Below are 20,192 nucleotides of genomic sequence, written 5' to 3' on the forward strand. Positions count from 1 at the left end.
AGCGCTCCAGCTAGAGCACAAACAGCTGCTTATTTAGGACTCTTCTCGGGTAAATTCACAGTCCCGGGCCAAAGGGGCCGCAGCTCTTGTGGTCTCGCACTAGCCCAGACCCCCCCCCCCCCCTCCCCGATGGGGGAACAGACAGGGGAGAAGGGAAAGAACGAACAGGGAGAGGGAACCATCCTCAAACCGCGGCTGAAACTTCGCCTGAGGAGGGCTGACGCTCCGCTGGGTCGAACTGAGGAGGAGAAACCTCCGCGGGACGCAGGTCCCCGCCCGGGTTCGGCTCCGCGCCCCCCGCCCGCCCCGCCGGGCTCAGCCCCGCAGCCCCAGGCTCCGCCGCCCGGAGGAGGCAACGGGGCTCGGCGGGGAGGGAGATCGCTGTTTTGCCCCTTGGCTCGGGTTTTCCTCTGCCCAGGGAACAAGCGCCTTTGTTGGAGCTGTGCTCCCCGGGGCTGGGGGTGATTTTTCGTTTTTTGGTTTTGACCTTTCTCCTCCGCTGCCTCCCGCAGGCCCGTCCCCGCAGCGGCGGCCCCGAAGGCGGGCGGGGCGGCGCGCCGCCGCCTGTCCCCGGGAGAGCCTTGGGCACGAAGAGGAGCAGCCTGTGGGGCTGAAACGGTGGCGAGCGGGAGGGATTCGGGAGCACTTCGTCGGGCTGTGGGACAGAAGCAGCGGTCCGTGTCCCTCGGCCACCCCTGTCCCTGCTTCCCGCTGGCCAAGGCAGCGCGTGCCCCCCGTGGAAATGCGGCGAGGCAGCAGCTCTGTGCCGGCACGCGGGGCACGGGCTGCTGCGGAGGGGCGCGGGCGGGAGCCAGGGCCAGGTGTGTCATCGGGAAATACCATCTCCAGCCGCGGATCGAAGAGCTTCCAGGCCACGGCTGCACGGCTCGACAGGGGAGCAAACAGCCCGTCCCCGTCCCCGTCCCCCCTTCGACAACTACAGCCCCCGCAGCCTCCAAACCCACTAAGGCTGAAGCAGCAGCCACCAAACACCCTCGAAAAGACCCGGCCGGACCTCTGAAACCCCAAAGAAAACCAAACACCAAAGTGGAAGCGAGCCAACAGGCCCACCAACGCGCCCCCCCGGAACGGGGGGTGAGCCGGTCGGCGCCGCCAGCACAGGCGCAGCGCTGCCAGACCGTGGCTGGCCGCAGGGGGCCCGGCGCCCGCGGGGACCACCCTCACCTTCCAACACCGACTGCTGTTCCTAATTCCTATGAATTCAACCACATTCTCCCAGGGATAACAGGGGCGGGATGGGGTTTAACCCCCGAGTACAATTGCAGTGAAACCACAAGGAAACAGACGCAGGTGAAGGGCAGGGCGCGCTCGTTGCCGTGTTGCTGCCGCAAAACTTGACGGGGATCGGGGCGCCTCACACAACGACGGGCAGTAAAGGGAGAGCCTTGCCCGAGGGCTCCGAGCGCGGAGAGAGGAGCCGAAGAAAACGGGCTTTTCCCGGGAAGCGGGGGCGGGAGCGGGCGGCTGTGCGGGACCAGCCCCCGGTGCACACCTTCCGTCCCCGCACAGCTCCGCTGGGACCTGCACGGCTTTTACACGGGCGATCGCGCCTGGCCGGCTCACATCGAGCAAGAGCCTTTCCGGGAACAGGCTACTAGGAGCAGCGAGAGCAGGAGGGGGAGGGGGGGTATGAAATAAAAGGCTAAAGAAACAGTGCGATTTTGGGACCAGGACCAAATCCTAACGTGTTACATAAAAGCCACGGGCGGTTCTTATCAGCAAGCCCGGCCTGAAGAGGAACAATCCCCAGGACCGGCTCCAAAACAACCCTGTTAAAGGAACAATTGTGAAATGCCAACTTCCCACCAGAGTATGAACAGCAGGAGCCGGGCATGTCCTGTCTATAACCGGGCTTCTGACAACCGACAGAGAGGGGAGGGGACGGAGGGGGATCCTCTCTTGACAAGATTTATCAAGAAACATTTAACTGGGCTTTAATCATATTAGCAAGAGCCCAATTAGGGCTGAGAGCGAAGCGAGGCTGGGAGAGGAGGAGGAGCAAGCGATGGAGTCACTCGAGGATAAAGTCCTTTCATCAGGCTGCGCTCTCGGCAAACAGAGGAGTGCGAATAATCAGTGCCCTTCACTGGGGGGACGGGGGAGGGAGCGGCTGGGGAATGTGTGTAAAGGATCATTAAGGCCAGGCAGAAGGGGGTTTTTGTTGTTGTTGTTGTTTTTAAATATTACGGCTATTAAGGTGGTGTCTGTGGGCTCCCTCGGGCGCTGTTCTCAGAGACGGAGCGGAGAAGAAGCGAAGGGGCTCGCATGCACCTGCTGCTCTGCCATAACCTGATCAGCGAGTGCGGATAGGTCTCTCCCTCTCGGATCAAAGAGGGGCTTCGTCCCTCCCACCCGACCTCACATCACCGAGGGAGAATTTCCTTAAAAGCCCTTTTCCCGGCTCTCGTCTCCCTGATGTCGAACTCTTCCCCGGCGCATCCTACCTCCCAGCGCGACTCCTCGGGGGTAGCGCGGCGCCTCACCGCCCTCGGCGGAGCCCAGTCTGGTGCCCAGGGCTCGTCGAAAGCCCCGCGGAAAGCGCGGCGCTGGGAACGCCCGGGTTAGGGGCAGAGGGCAGAAGATGTCCTCCCGGGGTTCAAACTCTCCGTGCTTTCGCGTGGGCAACCTGCCCTGTCCTTAGGGACTCGGTTGCTCCAGCTGTAGGGGATGGGGTGGGCGGACAGCAAAGAAATGAAGAAAAACTAGAGATGACAGGTGGGAGCAAAGGAAGAGGCTGTGGATAAGCCCATGAACCCCCCTCCCCGGGTTACGCCACTTCGGGACACAGCGGTGGGAGCGCGGCAGCGGCCGTGACCCTGCTTGCGGCTTTCGAGACATCGCCAGCAGCTGCCGGCAGCTGCCCCGATTTCCTGCCGCTACCCGCGGTCAGGAGAAGGGAGATAAGGCTGTTGGGCAACGAGGCACCTTTCGCCCAAGAGGAGCCGGATCTTTGCGCCGCGGGGCAGAGGATGCTGTCTTTTTCTTTTTTTTAACAGGACAGGGGCCGGGTGGGGTTTGCCATTCGCACCGACGAGCATCCCCGCTGTCGGAAGCCATCTGCCCCGTGTCTGGAGCGGAGAGGCTTTCGCCCCCTACGCCCCCCTCCGCCACCTCCCCTCGCCCTGGGCCGCCACAGCCACCTTCTCGGGGACTCGCGGTCCTGGGGCCAGCGCCTCCCCCGTACCGTGCCCTTTGCGTGACCGTGCCCCCGCCGCACCTTCCCTGTCCCACGCTTACCTTTCCGGCCCGGCCGCCGAGGGGCTGCCCCCCCCCGCTCCCGCCCCCCGCCCCGTCTCCGCCATCCCCGCCGCAGGGGTGTCGCACGCCGCCGCGCCGGCACAGCCTCGGCTCTCGCCTTGCGCGCACCCGGCTGGCGCTGGCAGCCCCGCCGGGTTCATCCGAGGACAGCGGCGGCTCCGCGCCGCGGCTCGTCTGGCTGCCAACGCCGCGGCGAGGCTGACGCTGCCGCGGCCGGGGGTGACTCACGGCGGCAGCCGCCGGCTAGCGGATCCGACAGTCGAGCGGCGAGCGGGCACATCGCAGCCCCGCTCTTCGCCCCTTTCCCCGGGCACCGCGGGCCACCCGTCGCACCCATGCCCCCACCCCGACCCCCTCCGCTTCTGCCAAGTGGAATAAACGCCCGGGTTTCCGGCAAATATTCACCCTTCCGACACCGAACGGGAGGCCGCCCCCCTCCCGGCCGGCACCCCTGTCGGAGGCGGGCCGGGGTCCGTCCCCGCGGCCGGCAGCGCTCCCGGCGGCACCCGCCCCCAACGTAAGTGACCGTCGGGGCAGGGAGGGGGTGGCCGTCCCTCGCGCCCCGTGCCCGGCGGGACTGAGCTCCGGCGCCAGGGCTTGAGCGGGCGGGCGGGCCGGGGCCGGGCCGACCCCCGGCCTGGCCCCGAGCGCAGCCCCGGCCATGTGCCCCGCGCCGTCCCCGAGGTGCGTCCGGCGTGTGCCCGGGGGACAGCCGCCCGCCCGCCCGCACACGGACAAAGGCAAACACAGAACCTTAACGCGGGGCGGGGAGGGGACGGGAGGCACAGACCGGGACAGGGACTCGGAGTCCGAGTGACGGGCAGCGTCGGTGTCATCACCGTTGTGCTTTGCCCTGTTTGGCAAACACGCAGCAGGGTTTTTGCTGCCTGTGGTTTCCATGGAGCCCTCCTGGCACGTCCCAGAAAAAACGTATGGCGGATGTCTTCATGGCGAGCCTGCAGCGGGTCTCCCACTTTTTCTCAGAGCTTCCAGGTGGAGTGTTTTCAGATCTGTACAGTGCGGGGCTCAGCACCAGCAGTGCTTTTGAGAAACATGCTTCGTGCATGACAACCCTGTTTTGAAACAGTATTTTGAAACAAAGCTGTAGCAACACACATCTTTCAGTCCAAGCTGTCTGCTGGATGCACAGTTTTAAAAGCTGTGGTTCCCTGAAATGAGGAGATTATTAAAAGCTCATTTATTAAGAAGCTCAAGCCACAAAGGTAATGGTAATGAGTGCTACATACTCTGCATACACGCTCAAGTTTTGGATATAGGATGAAGGCATGAAGTCGGGCCTGTACTTAAAAATACTCTAAAGCTACTTGTTCGAAATCTGCTAAAATGATAAGCCATGGATTTAGTGACATGGATTATGCTGTCAGTCCTTCAACCTTAAGTTCATTTTTAAGTCCAAATTTCAGTTCTTTGAGAAAAGATAGGCGGAGGAGGAGGAGGAGGAAGAGACTACTATAATTGAAATGCTGACATTGCTAACCATGGCAGTGTGAATTCACTACTATAATAAAACCTCAGCTAGCAGCCTAATTCCAGAGAGGTGATGTTATCCAGTAATAATGTAATCAGTTTGTTGGCTGTAACATAGGAAACTGGGAATTACTTTATTTTATTGATATTTTTTGGCCAAAATGTTAAAAAAAAACCCAAAATCTATAAGATGCCAGGATTGAGGCAGGAGAGCTACCTTTGCTTTTTAAAATAATAAACCAAAGTTCTTCATGAACATTTTTCACTTCAGTGCAGTTTTACAAAAGCATACTTAAAAAGGGGCAGCTAGTGAGAATGCAAGCTTTCAAGCTAGGAATTGGAAGACAGAAAAGCCCAAGGGTGTAACATTGTTAAAAGTGAGAGGTCCTGAAAGCACAATGTTCACTTTACAAAATAGAAGTTTTCTCCTGGGTAATCGTTGAATGAGTTTGCATTGATTTGCAGCTGTGAATTTAAAGGAAAAAAGGAGAAAGAAAATAAATGAAGACGACAAATGCCCTGTTAGTAAATTGTGATGCAACAGTTAAGAAAATTGTGTCAGATATATGAAAAATTGGAACTGACTGCTTAAGCATTTGAGTTTATATATTCAGAATTCTCCATCCCTCATATCTGTCTTTAATACTTATTTTTAGGGAGTAAATATTCTGATAATTTTCTAGGCATCTGGGTCTCAAATGACAAATAACAGCAGAAGTGAATTCACTTGTAAGGTGCATGTACCAGTGGAACTGTATTAGTGAAATCTTCCAGAGAGGGTTAGTCAGTGTTATTAGTGAAGTCAGAATTTCAGCCACTGTGAAGGTTCTGTTGTTGCAAGGATAGACCATATTATACCTCTAATTCAGATTTAGATTTTGCTGTTGCTTTTAACAGCGTTCTGCCTGTTTAACCTTAACCAAAATTCACTATGGTCAGTGGGACGCTTTGGGTTGGAGCCATGAATTCTTTGAAGGAGCAAATCTTAAGTTTCTCCATGTTGCTAGGAAGACTAGTAGTATCAAGACAAACACGTGAAAGTATGTGAAGACAATGAAAACAAAGTAATGAGTGTAGCCAAATCATAACTGCCATTTTAACAGAGTGGCTTGTAAATAATAGAGCCCTACAAGAATACTTGGGTGTGTCTGAGTCAACCCATTTTGAAAACCCTATGATATGCAGCTGCAGAAGCAACACAAATTCTTGAAAAACAAAACTTGAAATTTCTTGAAAATCACGTTTCCAAATACAAGTGCTGTTCTGCATATAGATACATCACATGTTGTCCAGTAATTCTTAAAAAGTAGGCTACAACTGCTACAGCGACTACCTTAAGGCAACATTAACCCTTTTTTAAAACTTGCATTTAACAAGGCATTATTATATGTATTACAATGATTTGTGAATGTGTGTAGTCTGGGCTGTGGAAAATCAGTGGTTGACATTCACTGTCAGGCTTACATCCAAAAACATACAAGTTAATTTGCACTACATGACCATTGGCTCTACAGAGTAATGAACTGGAAAAGGTATTTTGAGATTATTTTCCAAAGCTGCCCTATAGATGTGATATAATAATTGTTTTGGCTTTATTGTGGAAGATAATACCAGCTTGTGACTACTGACTGGATGTGAAACAAAACTTTATGGCTATATGGATTGGATGTGGTATGTCAGCAGTCATACAGGGTACTAATGGAAGCATTGTGAATTAGTTCTGTAAAAAGATTCAAGTGACAATTAATTACTGTTTCTCTCAAATACAAAATGAGAGAGCATTGAAAAATTAATTGAGGAAATTTATGTATGGATATGAAGCATGGTAGTTTGGGTGCCAGCTGCCACACAGGAAATTGCCAAACCACTAACTGATGGCAATTTTGAGAACTTAACAGGTTAGGTTGCAGTCAGTGTTTTCAGTTTGGGTTTTTTTTTTGTCATTAGGCCACGACAGAGAGATTACACTAGCCCAACAGAGACATTTTTGCTTCCTTGGTGCATTGTTCTTGAAGTCTTACCTCCTTTGTCATTGCTCACAATTGTTTAGTTTTTAATTTTTGATACAAAATGTCACCTTTTTAATTGAGAGACTGAGTATGATAGTGTGGAGGTGGGTCCTCATGTATACAGGAGGCAAAGAAGCAAGTGAAAGAGGAAAAGAAGAGGGAGTTTGGACGGCACAGAAGGAAGATAGGAAATGTGGGGCTTGCATTGGAGTGACTGGTGATGGGGTGGGACAGGAGGAGACCGGACCACTGACTGTGAAGACAGCTGTGTTCAGAGTTTGTTATTTGATCAAACTACTCCTTATTTAACATGCCCTGCATTTCTCAGTGGGGATACAGCTTGGAATCTGTGTGAAATGGTGAAAGATTGAGAAAGTAAAGACAGAATGAAAAAGCAAGAGACAATTCCCTAATTTGTTTCTTTTGCATTTCTAAAGCCTGCCTAGCCCACACATTGGGTAGGGTATGCTTAGAATCTTGGAAAAAAAATAAGCTGCAGCTGGAACAAAGTTGGAAATAAATTCCAATAATTTTAAAGATGATAAAAAATGTCTGACCACTCTTTCTCCCTCCTCCCTCCAGAAGGTCCAACAAAATCATCTACCCCATGGCAAATACCTGACAACAACATGGTATGTGTGCCTACTCTGAAATCAGAGTTCAGGGTATATATATGTAACTGCAACTCATATTTTGTCCTTCTGATATTGTTTACCTGGAACTTTCACACTGCTATATTTTTTACTTTCTTTTTCACTCAATTTGCTTCTTTGCTTTTGGGACAGAAAATCCCTCATGCAGTGTGGTCCAGGTTATACTGAACCATGGATGTCTCATACAGAGCAGTATCTTATTCCACACATGACTTACTCGTGTTTCAAAAGTAGGGTGAGTAATAGGTGCTGGAATTTAGCTCTATACTGCATTTTGCATCTGGGCTTTCTGTAATAGGTTCATGAAGTCCACAGACTACTGCTAGTAATTTCTTAATTTTTCTACCTCTCATTCCTGCCTTTTCCCCCCATTTCTCCAGAGGCTTTATGTAGTCCTGGAGGACTTTACAACTTTGCAAAATGATGCAGAACTATATCAAAATGCTCCAAGCATGGTATAAGCACACAGGGCGTATTTGTGCTGCAGAAATACCAGGTTTTGACTGGGCATGATCCCATGTAGCCGTAGGACTGTGGGTCAGCATTTCATCTTTACCAGCAGAAAGGTTTGCAGTGACTGCATGTCTTAGGGATGTCCTTAATGTACCTAGAAGGCAAGCAGTGCTGGACTATTTACATTGCAAGTGGGATGATTTAGATGGTACCCTGCAACGTCATCCTTGGATACACGGAGGGAAAACTGATATGCCTGATGCTCTCAAGTACATTCTATACGCCTCCAAGTACAAGGGCAATTTTGAATTTAGAAAGAAGCTCTCCAATGTGCTAAGCTGCTGATGTAGCACTTGCAGTGAGAAATATACTGGTCCAGATAGAACTCTTGGGAGTACATTCAGGTCAGACAAAGAGGGTCTCAGAAAGAGATGCAAAACAAACAAACAAGCAAACAAACAAACAGACGTGTTCAAACACACAAACACTTATTATTTGATCTGGAAACAGAACAGAGGTGTTGCCTGTAGCTGCACTTTGTTCAAACTTCGTTTGGGCTTGTGATGTAACTTTAGTCTACCCAGCTCATGTCAGACTCTGGACTGTGGGTTTTCTTACTGATGATTCTGCAGCCTCTCAGGCTCCTGGGGCTACTGTGCAAGGGTCTGTTTGCTCAGAGATATCTATTCAGTGCAAAGAGGTGGTGACAGAGTTGCTGTTAATTGTTGCAGTATGGTTGAAGGTTGGGGGTTGCTGTGCAAACAAGTCTCTGCTCTGCTCCAGTTCAGAGTTAAGCCACCTAGATGAAACTAGGAAAAAGTGTTAATACAGCTAGTGCTAGATCTCAAAAGAATAGAGACAAGGAGGAAGGTAACCAAAGTTCAGACCCAGAGGGCGCATGCAGTTGATATATTCTGAGTCCAGTCTTGTGTCCCAATAAACAGGTCACAGTCATTTGTGAAAAAGGGTCTCATTCTTTCCAGGATAAGCTGGCTGTTTAGTTTGTCTTTCTAACTAGTCAATAAAGCTCAAGCAATGTTCTAGGAATTATCTTTGTATTAAAATTACCTTATTCCTTATGTGTCATCTATATTTGGATGTGAATTTTAGGACCTTGGATCCTAAAATATTTATTGAGTCCAGTTAAATTTTGACATGAAAGCAACTGCATTATTTTTCTGTTCATTTTCTGAATCTGTAAACAAGCTTTTGTGCAAGACTACCGGCACTGAAAGTCTGTTTGAAATGGACTTGTGGAAATGCAAGAGTTCATAACCCTTCTGTTGCAGCAACTGGGAGTGCAGTCTGAACATGGAGTGCCTGCTGTAGTGAGAAATGGTGAGGTCTTCCTTAGCTACTCCTGCAGGGCCCTGGGAAAATCCAGCATTGCTGCCAGCTGCATGACAAAGGACACAGATAGTGCATACAACATCCTCCTCTAACCTGCCAGGAAGAATTAATAAGACACTTTGTTATTATATTTAATTTGAATTAAAACACTTCCTGAGGCTGAGCTTCGAACTCTTCAACCTGAGAACCTATTCAGCAGCATCTTGTGAGCTTTGGAGTTCACTAGGTTCCACTTTTACAGCAATGGAACAGTTTTCCATTGTAACCTTTACTTTCTTGTTTATTTAATATGTATGAATTACTGCCGCTGGCTCAATATGTTAAGAGTTATTTAAAGAATGATATGGTAAATTTTTTAGTTCATGTATGGATTATAAAATATAATATCTGTCACTATATTTTCTGGTCACTCACTTTATGTTAAGATTTCATTAATATGCTTTTCTTAAATAACAAATAGATCCTGCAGAGCTGGTTAGCCATGTGAGGACCATGTGGTGTAAGCAGTTATAAATACACCAGTAAAAAACATTCCAGAGATTTATAAATCACTATCATGTTCAACTCCAGTAGGTTGATGAATAGTATCTTTATTAACTTACTAACGACTTATCAAAATTATTTGCCTTGTACTTAGACTTAGGTTTATGTTCAGTGTAAATTTTACATAAAGCCTGACTTTGTTTTCTTTTGCCAGACGTATTTATTTCTGAGTCAAAACTCAGTCTGTTTTGCAAAAAGGAGGAGAATCAAAGAGGCATAATAATCAGCCTAAACTCATCCAAAGCACTTTAAAAATAGCCAGCCCACCTACTGCACTGGGAGATTTTATAGTGCAGTGTACAGAAGCACAGTGTGGAGTAGCTAAGGAACTGTGCAATATGTAAGCTTTTCAAAATGTACTCGAGGCTGTGGCTCTCTAACCAGTACCAGATCTGTCCCTGCTAGGGCATCTGCCTCTCAGACCCCCCCTGCCTTACAGATTGGTGCCCACAGTGTTTAACCCTGCTTTCCATGAGAAATGGCCCTGCATGGATTTTTGTTTCCAAATCAGTGGCTCATAGTGGAGGAGCTGTGGCAGAAGGTGGTTGGAAAGAGAGAGACGGCGTTGCTGCTCAGTCACTGGTGCGGTGGGCGGCGGTGCACCGGCACTGTCACTTGGGCTGCTACACAGATGGCCTGTGTAAACTTGAGTAAAATTCTAGCAGATAGGTCTGCAGAGGGATGCAGGCACCCAACTGCAATGTGTGGGCCTTGCTAGGCTCCATAAAACCATGCCCAGCTGTCATCTCAATTTGTGAGTGTCTGAGCTCTGCCAGGGAGCAGGTTACAAACTGCTTGCAGGTTCTGGTAGGAGTCTTGGGGAAGACCTTTCCTGAACAAGATTTCCCAGCAGAGTCCTGTACAAAACGGTTGGTGTCTCTCCTCATACAATGATACTGTTTCTTGGTGGATCCTGTTATTATCATGGTGAAATGCAAATACATGATATATAGAGACACAAATTAAATTGTTTTAATTTTCAGAGACCACTTTTATCTTTTCCCCCTGCTCTTTCCTCTCCAGCAGGCTTCCTCTCTCTTACTATAAGCCCCAGCTTGTGTGTTCCTCTAGCCAGTTTTTATCAGTTTTACCCTCAATTGGTACACATAGTTGGTCAGTTTACCTAATTTCCCAATAAAGAGTTTATTGGTGAAAGAGTGTTTGGCGTGTGAACAGCACACATTGCAAAAGATGCTGCAGGAGGAAGGGCAGTATGGATGTGTATTACCACACTCCAGCTTAGGTCAGGTGGTCACATCGCTGTATCTGAGGGGAATCTTGCACCAAAATAAACTTTGAAGTTGACTAAAAAAGAAGGGGAATTTCCCATTGTAGAATAAACAAATTGTACTCTGCAGGGAAATGAGTTAAGTCAGTCACATAGTTTTCAGCATCACTCATGCCTTGAAAAAAGAAGGATCTGGGGATCTTTAGATACCTTCAGTACCTAAAGAGACTGAAAAGGGAGCTGGAGGGGGACGTTTTACAAGGGCATGGAGAGATAGGACAAGGGGTAATGGCTTTACACTGATAGAGGGCAGGTTTAGATTAGATATTGGGAACAATTTCTTCACTGTGAGTGTAGTGACATACTGCTTACTCAAGGAAGTTGTGGGTGCCTCATCCCTGGAAGTGTTCAAGGCCAGGTTGGATAGGGTCCTGAGCACCCTGGTCAGTGGTAGGTGTCCCTGCCCATGGCTGGGGGGTTGAAACTGGATATTCTTTAGGGTTAATTTCAACCTAACCTATTCTATGATTTTAAAAGGGTTAACTACCTGTCAAAAACTGCATCGTATTAATGTAAAGCATCTTGACATTTCCTTTTTGTGTGTCTGTCGGAGAATTTGATGAAACAGCTTTTGTTTGTTCATACTTTTCTTTCTTAACATTTGTATATCATCAGTAAATGTTATTTTTTCTGCAAAAAAGAAAAAGATCTTGCAGTTTCTTCTCTACGAAGACAGAAGTCAAGTCATCCTATTGCTTTAGATTATAATTTTCATCTTGATTAAACATGTAAACATATAGACTTTTACTGCTCCTGACAACAAGGATTGTAACAGTTTAAATGCAGATATTTGATAATTTATGTGTCTGTAGAATTTGATCACTATAGGAATAGAGTATGATATTAGGCCCTTAATACATTTTGTGGAGGAAAAAGCAATTGTTAGGGTGAGTCCAAGTAAACACATGCAGCGGACTTCACTCTTTCCAAAGGGAAGGAAATTCTCTACTTTTTTACAATTTTTTGAAGACCTTTGGTACCCTGCGGTAGCAAATATGTTCTCAGGATTAGGGTTGTCTAGACGTGCTCTCCAGATTATTGTAAGCATTTTATTCAGCTGAGAGCTGGAGCTCTGTAAATGGTTGGTGGGATTTGAAAGAACCTCAATGTGCAAGGGGAAAGAGGAACCTGCTGTAGATCTTTTGGGTCCTCAGCTGCCAAGCATATAAATATGGATAAGCATGTCCCACAGACTGCAGCAGAATTTCAAATTAAGTTTTTTCAGAAGTTTTTCCAGAGTTGGGATTTTAAGCAGTTTTTGTGTTTAGCTACAGTGTACCAAAGACTGTGTGCTCATACAGTGAGCTTCCTTGAGCCAATGCAAAAAATCAGTGAGGCTGTTATGCAATTATTGCTGTATATCTTCCTGCTTGTAAGCCTAAATTCCACTCTGTTTTTTTTTTTTTTTTTTTTTTTTTGTGTGTGTGTGTGTGTGTTTTGTTTAAATTCCTGAAAAGATATCATTCTCTCACTGAATGTGTTTTTCCTCCTAAACATAAGCGGTAAATACATACACAGATAATGTTATATGATTTTTTGAGTCATCTGCTTGAAGCTGTTGTGTGTTTATGCTAGGCAAATTTAGAAAATTATCAAACCTCATAAGCTCAGACGTAAAAGCTCATTGATTTGTCTTTGCCATGGAAATTGCAGGTTTTAACATGTAAGTGTATATGTAAAAGAAAAACCCCAGAGGTAACAGACAAGTAGAAATTTGTGGGGTTGTTACAGACAGAGTGACATCTGGTTTTTATTGCAGTTAATGATTTCTAATATTATGTGCCATTTTGTGTTATATAAGCATTTATTATTTATCTGCACCTCCTCTTACAAATCAATTTTCAATGCTTTTTTTCCCCCCAATCATATATTGAGAGAGCCTGTGGGTATACATTTATGCCTACTAAAATAAAACTAAAGGTGTTCCTCTATATTAAGAAATTTTGAAGTACTTAGAGATGGATTCAGTGTTCCCTGTGAAGTAACTGTTGTCCTAATCATTACCAGGAATTGAACCTGGAACTACCAGAGCTAGAGAATAGCTTGACAATTTGAGCTCAAAAAGGCTAAATCTTCTGGCTAACAGTTGTAGGAGAGTCATGCCTTTTGTGGCTCTGGCAGAAGTTACTAGTTGGAGAGGGAATTATGCTTGTGCAACTCAAAATTGTTAGTGAAATCCAAGGGAATTTGGGGGTTTGCAGGGAATGTAGAATTGGGCTCTTCCAGGAGCTTCCCAGTAAGCATGAAAGGGTTTTTTTTGTTTGTGTGTGTGTGATGAGTAGTGAGAAATCCTGATGTCTGACAATACTCTGGCAAAGTGTGCTCTTCAGTTTTCCATTAGTGGTGGCGTAGTCCATCAGTAAATCCTTTCAGGAGTAACCATCTGGCATTTCCTAAACCCTTGTCTGTGTATCATGTAAAGCTCAGTGTTACCACTCTAAAGAAAGACCTCAAAAAGTTAAATGCCATTGGAATTTAGTAATGTAGGCCACAGTGTAAACTGTGGTTAAGTTGAGCTGAGGCCTTCTTTAGAGAAAGAACCTGTAATTGATTAAACCCTGCCTCTAGCTAGATAAAAATGAGTTGAAGTAGATTAATATAAAAACAGTTAAAAGCTTCCTTGTTGTTGTCAGTTTTCAAAATTAAACTTGTCAAGAGTTTGGCAGAAAGAGCTCAAAGGCAGAGCTCATCTAAACTGAAGAAAACAAACCCAAAGGAGCAAAGAGCAATGTGGACCGTCTCAGTTTTGGTTGATTTAAATGAATTTTCTAACTGAAATCTGTGAGCTTTAAGGTTCTTCCAACTCAAATGATTCTATAATTTTATGACTTTATGGCCCTCATTTCAACTTGCCAAGCCATTTTTCTCCAGACTACCATCTTCTAGGATTTGTGTCTTACATCTTTGTCTTGTGCAGAAATTTCTTCCGTACTGCTTGGCCTATCTTCTCATGGCCTTCATGAATCTTGTCTGACATAAAATGAGTGTAATTATTATGAGACCATAAACCAAGGGCAAAACTCAAAAGGTAGTCTTGGATTCAGTAAGAAAATGTCTGAGAGAGAATTGAAGTGGAGACAGCACAGCCTAACAGCTAGAATGATGTCAGGCTTTTTGCTGGAATCTGCTTCCATCTGTAACTTTCCATGGCATGTGACCTCTCTGTCACACAGTTTGTCCTACTGCAGGCTCAACTGCATCTTGGTGGCAAGATGGTGCAACTTTCTGTAATTGATATGGACATAAATTCTGCAACGATGAGTGAAAAGTGAGACTCACAGACTCTCCAACACATGCTACCAAAGTGTTTATCAAAAAACAATGTTGATTTTACTTAGCGTCGCACTGGAAAGTCATTTTAGAACATGTTTGGGCTTTGACACCTGTTCTTAATATTTTTCCCCCATATCCTTTTGAATATACAACTGGGCCATGTTAGTGACCAAAGGTATGAGTCTCCATTCCATTGCATTGGTTTTATGCCAGAGTAACCCCACTATTTTTCACAGCATAAAAATCTGATGAAATGTGGTGAAAAATTGATCCCATACATATTCTAATCTCTCAGTGACTTAATATTTAGTGCTAAAACATTTTCAACCTTTAAAAACAACACTTCTATCAGTCATGTTACAGATTTAAAGTCTGCTGTCTCACGACTTGCCAGAACTGCAGCAAATGCTGGGAAGTGAGCATGTCCTTAATCACAGCAAACCATGGGATATTTGATCCTTACATTTGACAGTCCTGTTGGAGGATGAGCTAGTACTCTTGTATATTGACCTCGGTGTTGAAACGTGCCTTTTCTCCTATCTCTATTTTAAGGCAAAGTAATAGAATAATTTCCATAGATGTAGGCTACTTTTTCCTTTTAAATCGTTGCAGTTACTTTATAATGGTAGCAGTTTGAAATCTCTGTCAGACTAGGAATCTTATGGACTGAGAGATAAGTTAACAGAGGCCCTGAGAAAATAAACAAGGCAAAAGTCAGATGCAGGATGTTTCATGGGTCTGCAGGTTGTTGTCACAACAGCATACATATTCTAAATTTACATATTTCTATTATTACATACATATGTATATACATATTCCCCTTAACTGTTAACTAGTCTACTGCTCTATTTGCAATATAAGAGAAGCATTGTGGTATTTTTAGATTTCTGAATTCAATGAGCCTGTTTCTGTTAAAATTAGTTGCAAAGCTCCAGTTGATAGCAATAGGAGCAATCTCATTATTTTCAATGATCATAAGCTAGCACTCCTGACAGCTAACTTGGGAAACTGAGACAGACTGTAGTCTCAAAGGAGAGATCATTGAGGATATATCAGTGTGTAAAAGGGATGTAGAATTCTGTTGGATTTGAGGCTTTGCTACACCACAGTTTTCCTGCATGACTTTTAAATTACTTGATATGGGTCCCCTTTAAATCTATAAACTGGGCATAGCAGCACATCCTTATATAAAAAAGAGTGATGTGCTCAAATAGTCATCTGTAGCACATTTTGTGACTGGGAGAGATTCCTCATAAGACTCAGACATAAGTTTGATCTGAAACAGTTGGGTAAGTAGAACCAGTAATTAATTAATAATTAGGTAATTATCTCAGTTAATCAGTAACTGATAGAGTAACAGCTATTTTTCCTGCTTATTGTGTAAGGGAATTGTAGGATCACAGAATGGCCTCAGAAGAGACCTTAAATAAGGGAGTTGGGAGTCTTGGTCTCATGTGGAGCTCCTAATGGCACTGTAGTAGCACAGCAAAGTAATGATGCTGCAAATCAATTATGCTTCTTTTCATATATATATATATATATGTAAAAATTACTGCAGATTAATGAGAGCTCAGTTCCTTCCAACTTGAGATATTCTAAAGGTAAAATAGAAGTGTTTATACATTTAGACTGAGGCATATTTAAGGCAATGAAACTTGGTTTAGCTAGTAACAAATATGGTTATGTTAAACCACATTGTCTTGTGCTGCTTAAGGGCTGAGGATGTGCAAATACTGCTTGATTCAGCTGACATGGTAACTTGTTAAGCCTTGGTAACTTCAGCTCATGTAAAGGTGGAGATGAGAAATTGCTGTTGTTCCTTCTGGTATTAACATCTCTGACTACAGGAAAACAAGTCTGGCAATTTAATGGTCTTCAGAAGTTTTATACAGGTTAACAGTACTCCTCCCTCCTTTTCTCCCTTTCACTTCTGACTGACTTAAATTGGCTGAAGAAGAGAAATTCTGGTTCATGGGAAACCTTGTTCTCTTTATTTTTATTTATTTATTTTTTTTCAGGGGAGACGTTTTTGGTCAAAATTGATCTGGGAAATAAAAAGAAATTTTTCTGCCAACCAGAAATTTTGCAATAATTTCCTGCTGGAAACAACAAACATTTTATTTTTGAAATCAATATGCTCTGTGGTTCCTGCAGCTTCTCAGTTAAAATGGCATTTGACAGGTGACTCTGACTATCAGCTCTGTAGAGTAGTTGCAGAGCTAGACGCTATCAGTGGTGCTCTGGCAGCCCTGCTCTGTGGGCTGACTGGAAGTCTGTTGCAGGGCTTCCAAGCTCCCAGCTGGCAATCTGTTCTTACTGTTCAGCAATCAGAAAGTCTGGAAAATACTGGGATTTCCATGTTTTCTGTACTATTAGTAGGAAGTTACTCCTTTTACACTCAGGGTTTCCAGAACTTCAAGCTTAGGTGACTGAAACCATGAAAATTTGATGTTTTCTCTCTTTGGGGTACTCTCTTGAACAGATCTGCCTCCTACTACTAAACTCATCTTTATTTCAAGTGCTGTAGGATGTAGAAAGAAGGGCCTCCTGTTTCAATATTTCACCCATCTCTTGTCTCTGGAGATGTACCCACCAGGCTTTCAACTAACTTGCTGGAGTAGGGGTAGCAATCCAGCTGTGGAATTTGGAAGTGTGGAATTTAGCGTGGGCTAATTCCTGCATGCAGTTCACCCAGCTTCTTTGGGTGTGTCCTGCATGGCTGCTAGACCACAATGGAAACTACCCACGCAGCTTCAAACAATGCTAATGAGGCGACCTCGCACCCACCACACCCAGCGACTGGAAGATTCTGGCCCATCTTGCAGAATAGCAGCTCTGCGGAGTTACAGCATCTGGCTCTGGCAAGGCTGCAGGCACAGTCTTTGAAACAAAAACAAAATCATGCACTGTTTCTTCCCATATTTATGTGACTAAATGCTGCAATGCACACATGTGGGCAAGAGCAGGAAGAATGCACTCCACCAGTGATTGTGAAGGGACTTTAGTGGCTCAGCACCCTGCAGGATCTGCTGCTTGAGCTGATCTACAGCTTTTTCTAGCCACATCAAGGTTTTCACACATCTTAAGCAGAGTTGGCATTTGCAATGTGAAAGCTACCTAAAAGGTGTCAGATTTGGCATTCCAAATTGAAGTTTATCAGACATTCTTACAGGCAGATTGCAGTTACACCTATGCTTAAGCCCTGAATATCCATGCATTTTACCAGAGGTGCAACTCTTTTCCAAGTCTCCTCCTTAAAAGAGTGATACAGATCTCCTGTGATTGACATAAAGGTACAGAAAAAATGGATTTCTTGCATTCTTGCTTGTGTTGCTACAAATATACTTCTCATGCCGAAGAACTAAGCACCTTCAACTTTTTTTATTGCCCTCATTACTCTTGGTCTGTGGAGAGCTGCATGTGGCAGGAGACAGCAAATATTTTAGATGAAAGATGATAGATGAAAGCAAGAATTGTTTTCAGTCTTCATTGGCACAGCAGGCCATTTCTGCATTTCACTTTCAGAAAGGCGTATTCTGACAGTGTGAACACTGAATGCACCTGATCTTTCATGGTTTAAGTGATCTTTGCATGAATGCATTGAGTTCTGCTTGTGCAAGTACCTGTGTGGGTGAAGAGATTTGAGCCCATAAAGACTCTTTTGGCTCTTCAGTTCATCCTTGATGCCTGCCAACCTTAGACTTTTACAGCAGGGTTCTTGCGTAAGACCACATGTGCAAGAAAATCATCCATGCAACATTTAAAACCATTGTTTCTTCCATTAGTTAAGAGGAAACACAGACTAATTTCTTACTGAATGTGTTTTTATGGCCTTCTCACAGCTTTGATGATCTTGTGGGAGCATGTAATCATAAATTATTAAAAGAAAAGTTAAGCTGCTCAAAGCTAAACACATCAGTTATCTTGTTAAGGAGAAAAATGTATGTGAATGGATCAGTATGATTAAATCACTGCAAGACATCATAACCTTCTGCTGTGATTGCATGTGGGGAACCTAAATAATTCTAGTTGTCTCTGTCATAAGGGAGCAGAAAGGTATTTTTATGCCTGCATTTTATTACATAATGAAACATGGTACTCTAGGCACAAAGTGGGGCAAGAGAGTGTGTGCAAGCACATATGTACATACTTGTGTATACACACATATTCTTTCAGTACACCTCCTTCCAGATGCACTTAGAGTCCTGGCTGCTGTGAGGGTTTGGCAGCTTTCTTGTGCAGTGTGGGTGTTTATCATTCTACTGTGATTGTTCATGTTGTGATGAGTTTCCCCTTGGGTGCATTTCTCAGGCACATGTTCCTGTCAACCAAGGTCAATGCTCAGCCTGAGAAGCAGTGCACAGGTGCCGTGTCAGACTTAGCGTCTTTCTTTTGGCTGCAGACAGTGACACTTCTTAATTTAACTTATGATTAAACCATTGCCCTGATACAAGTCCAAATAGAGTCTTTCTGCATGGATTTTAAAAAAAGGTTCTTTACATAAACAAGGGAAGAAATGAGTGATTTCATAAAAATAGACTCTCAAGACCTGACCAAGAGCCTGTTAAAACTGATGGAAAGACTCCTTGAATTTTAGCAGGCCTTTAATGGTGTTTATAATCCCATGTGGGAGTAGCTCTTTGTTAAACAGGAGGTGTTTTCTTACATTACTCTCACTAGGTATAGTGCTGGTGGCAGTGGAGAAAGCTCAGGGTGATGGGAGAGTTCATGACAAAGAATGATCTTTTTCTTCGTGGGCGGCAACCAGCTTCTAAACAAAAAAGCCCTGAGGAGAGAAATGCATCAGGGTCATTACAACTGTCATTTGGCACTTACTAACATGTATTCTTGAAAGAAACTGTTAACACAATTTTGCTGTTTCTTGCCAAGCAGCGAGGGCAAACTGGCAATGTTTTGAAGCTAGAATTGGACTGCAGGCTTTAGAGCTCCTCTCTAGGATCAGCTGATCAAGAAATATGGGAAACTGAACATGCTTAACCCTTTCACCTGCAGAAATCCATGCTTGTCCACTCACAAACATGTACTGTGTTTCTCTCCAACTTCAGATGTGTAGTAGAGATTATGAAAGGTCCATTTGGAATCAAATCTGGCAAGAGATGTCAAGAACAATGAGAAGGGCTTCTTCAAGTACATCAGTAGCACAAGGAACGCTAGGGAAAATGTGGGTCTGCTGCTGGATGGGGTGGGTGCTGTGGTGATGAAGGATACAGAGTATGTGGAGTTACTGAATGTCTTGTTTGCTTCAGTCTTTGCTGCTGAGGCCAGCTCTCAGGACTCCCAAACCATGGAAGCAAGAGAGAAAGTCTGGAGCAAGGAAGACTTTCCCTTGGTTGAGCAGGATCAGGTTAGATCATTTAGGCAAACATGACACCTGCAAATCCAGGGACCCCTGTGGGATGCACCCACCAGGGGTGAGGGAGCTGCCAGATGTTATTGCTAAGGCACTCTCCATGGTGATGGAGAATAGAAGAGGTACCTGAGATCAGGCCACTCTCCAAGGTCATAGAGCACAGGAGAAACATGTGAGGATTGGAAGAAAGTCAATGTCACTCCAGTCTTCAAAAATGGCAAGAAAGAGGATCCAGGAAACTGAAGGCCAGTCAATGTTGCACTACAACATGAAATAACTCATGCACTCACTCTAAGATGCAAAAGAAAAACAGAAGGAAATTTTATTTCTGACCTCACAATATATAGAATTCTAAAAGTGACAGTGGATTGGAGGATGAAATTGCCACCTCTCCAGCTACACTGGTCAATTCAGTTCAGTTCTCTCCTCCCACAAAGAAAAATACAAAACAATTATTATTTACATGAACAGTGCGTGAGAAACTC

At 45.1% G+C, this 20,192-nt stretch overlaps 1 long non-coding RNA gene across 1 annotated transcript; it reads right to left on the reverse strand.

The window, feature by feature from the left end:
- Positions 1-18,922: 18,922 nt before the first annotated feature.
- LOC128790182 (uncharacterized) lies at positions 18,923-19,783 on the reverse strand. Its single transcript, XR_008431650.1, has 3 exons — positions 19,566-19,783; positions 19,344-19,443; positions 18,923-19,122 (listed from the first exon to the last, which is right to left on the reverse strand). It is a non-coding gene; the product is annotated as an uncharacterized LOC128790182 (long non-coding RNA).
- Positions 19,784-20,192: the final 409 nt, after the last annotated feature.

The sequence above is a fragment of the Vidua chalybeata genome, chromosome 6, assembly GCF_026979565.1.
Source record: "Vidua chalybeata isolate OUT-0048 chromosome 6, bVidCha1 merged haplotype, whole genome shotgun sequence".
NCBI lineage: Eukaryota > Metazoa > Chordata > Aves > Passeriformes > Viduidae > Vidua > Vidua chalybeata.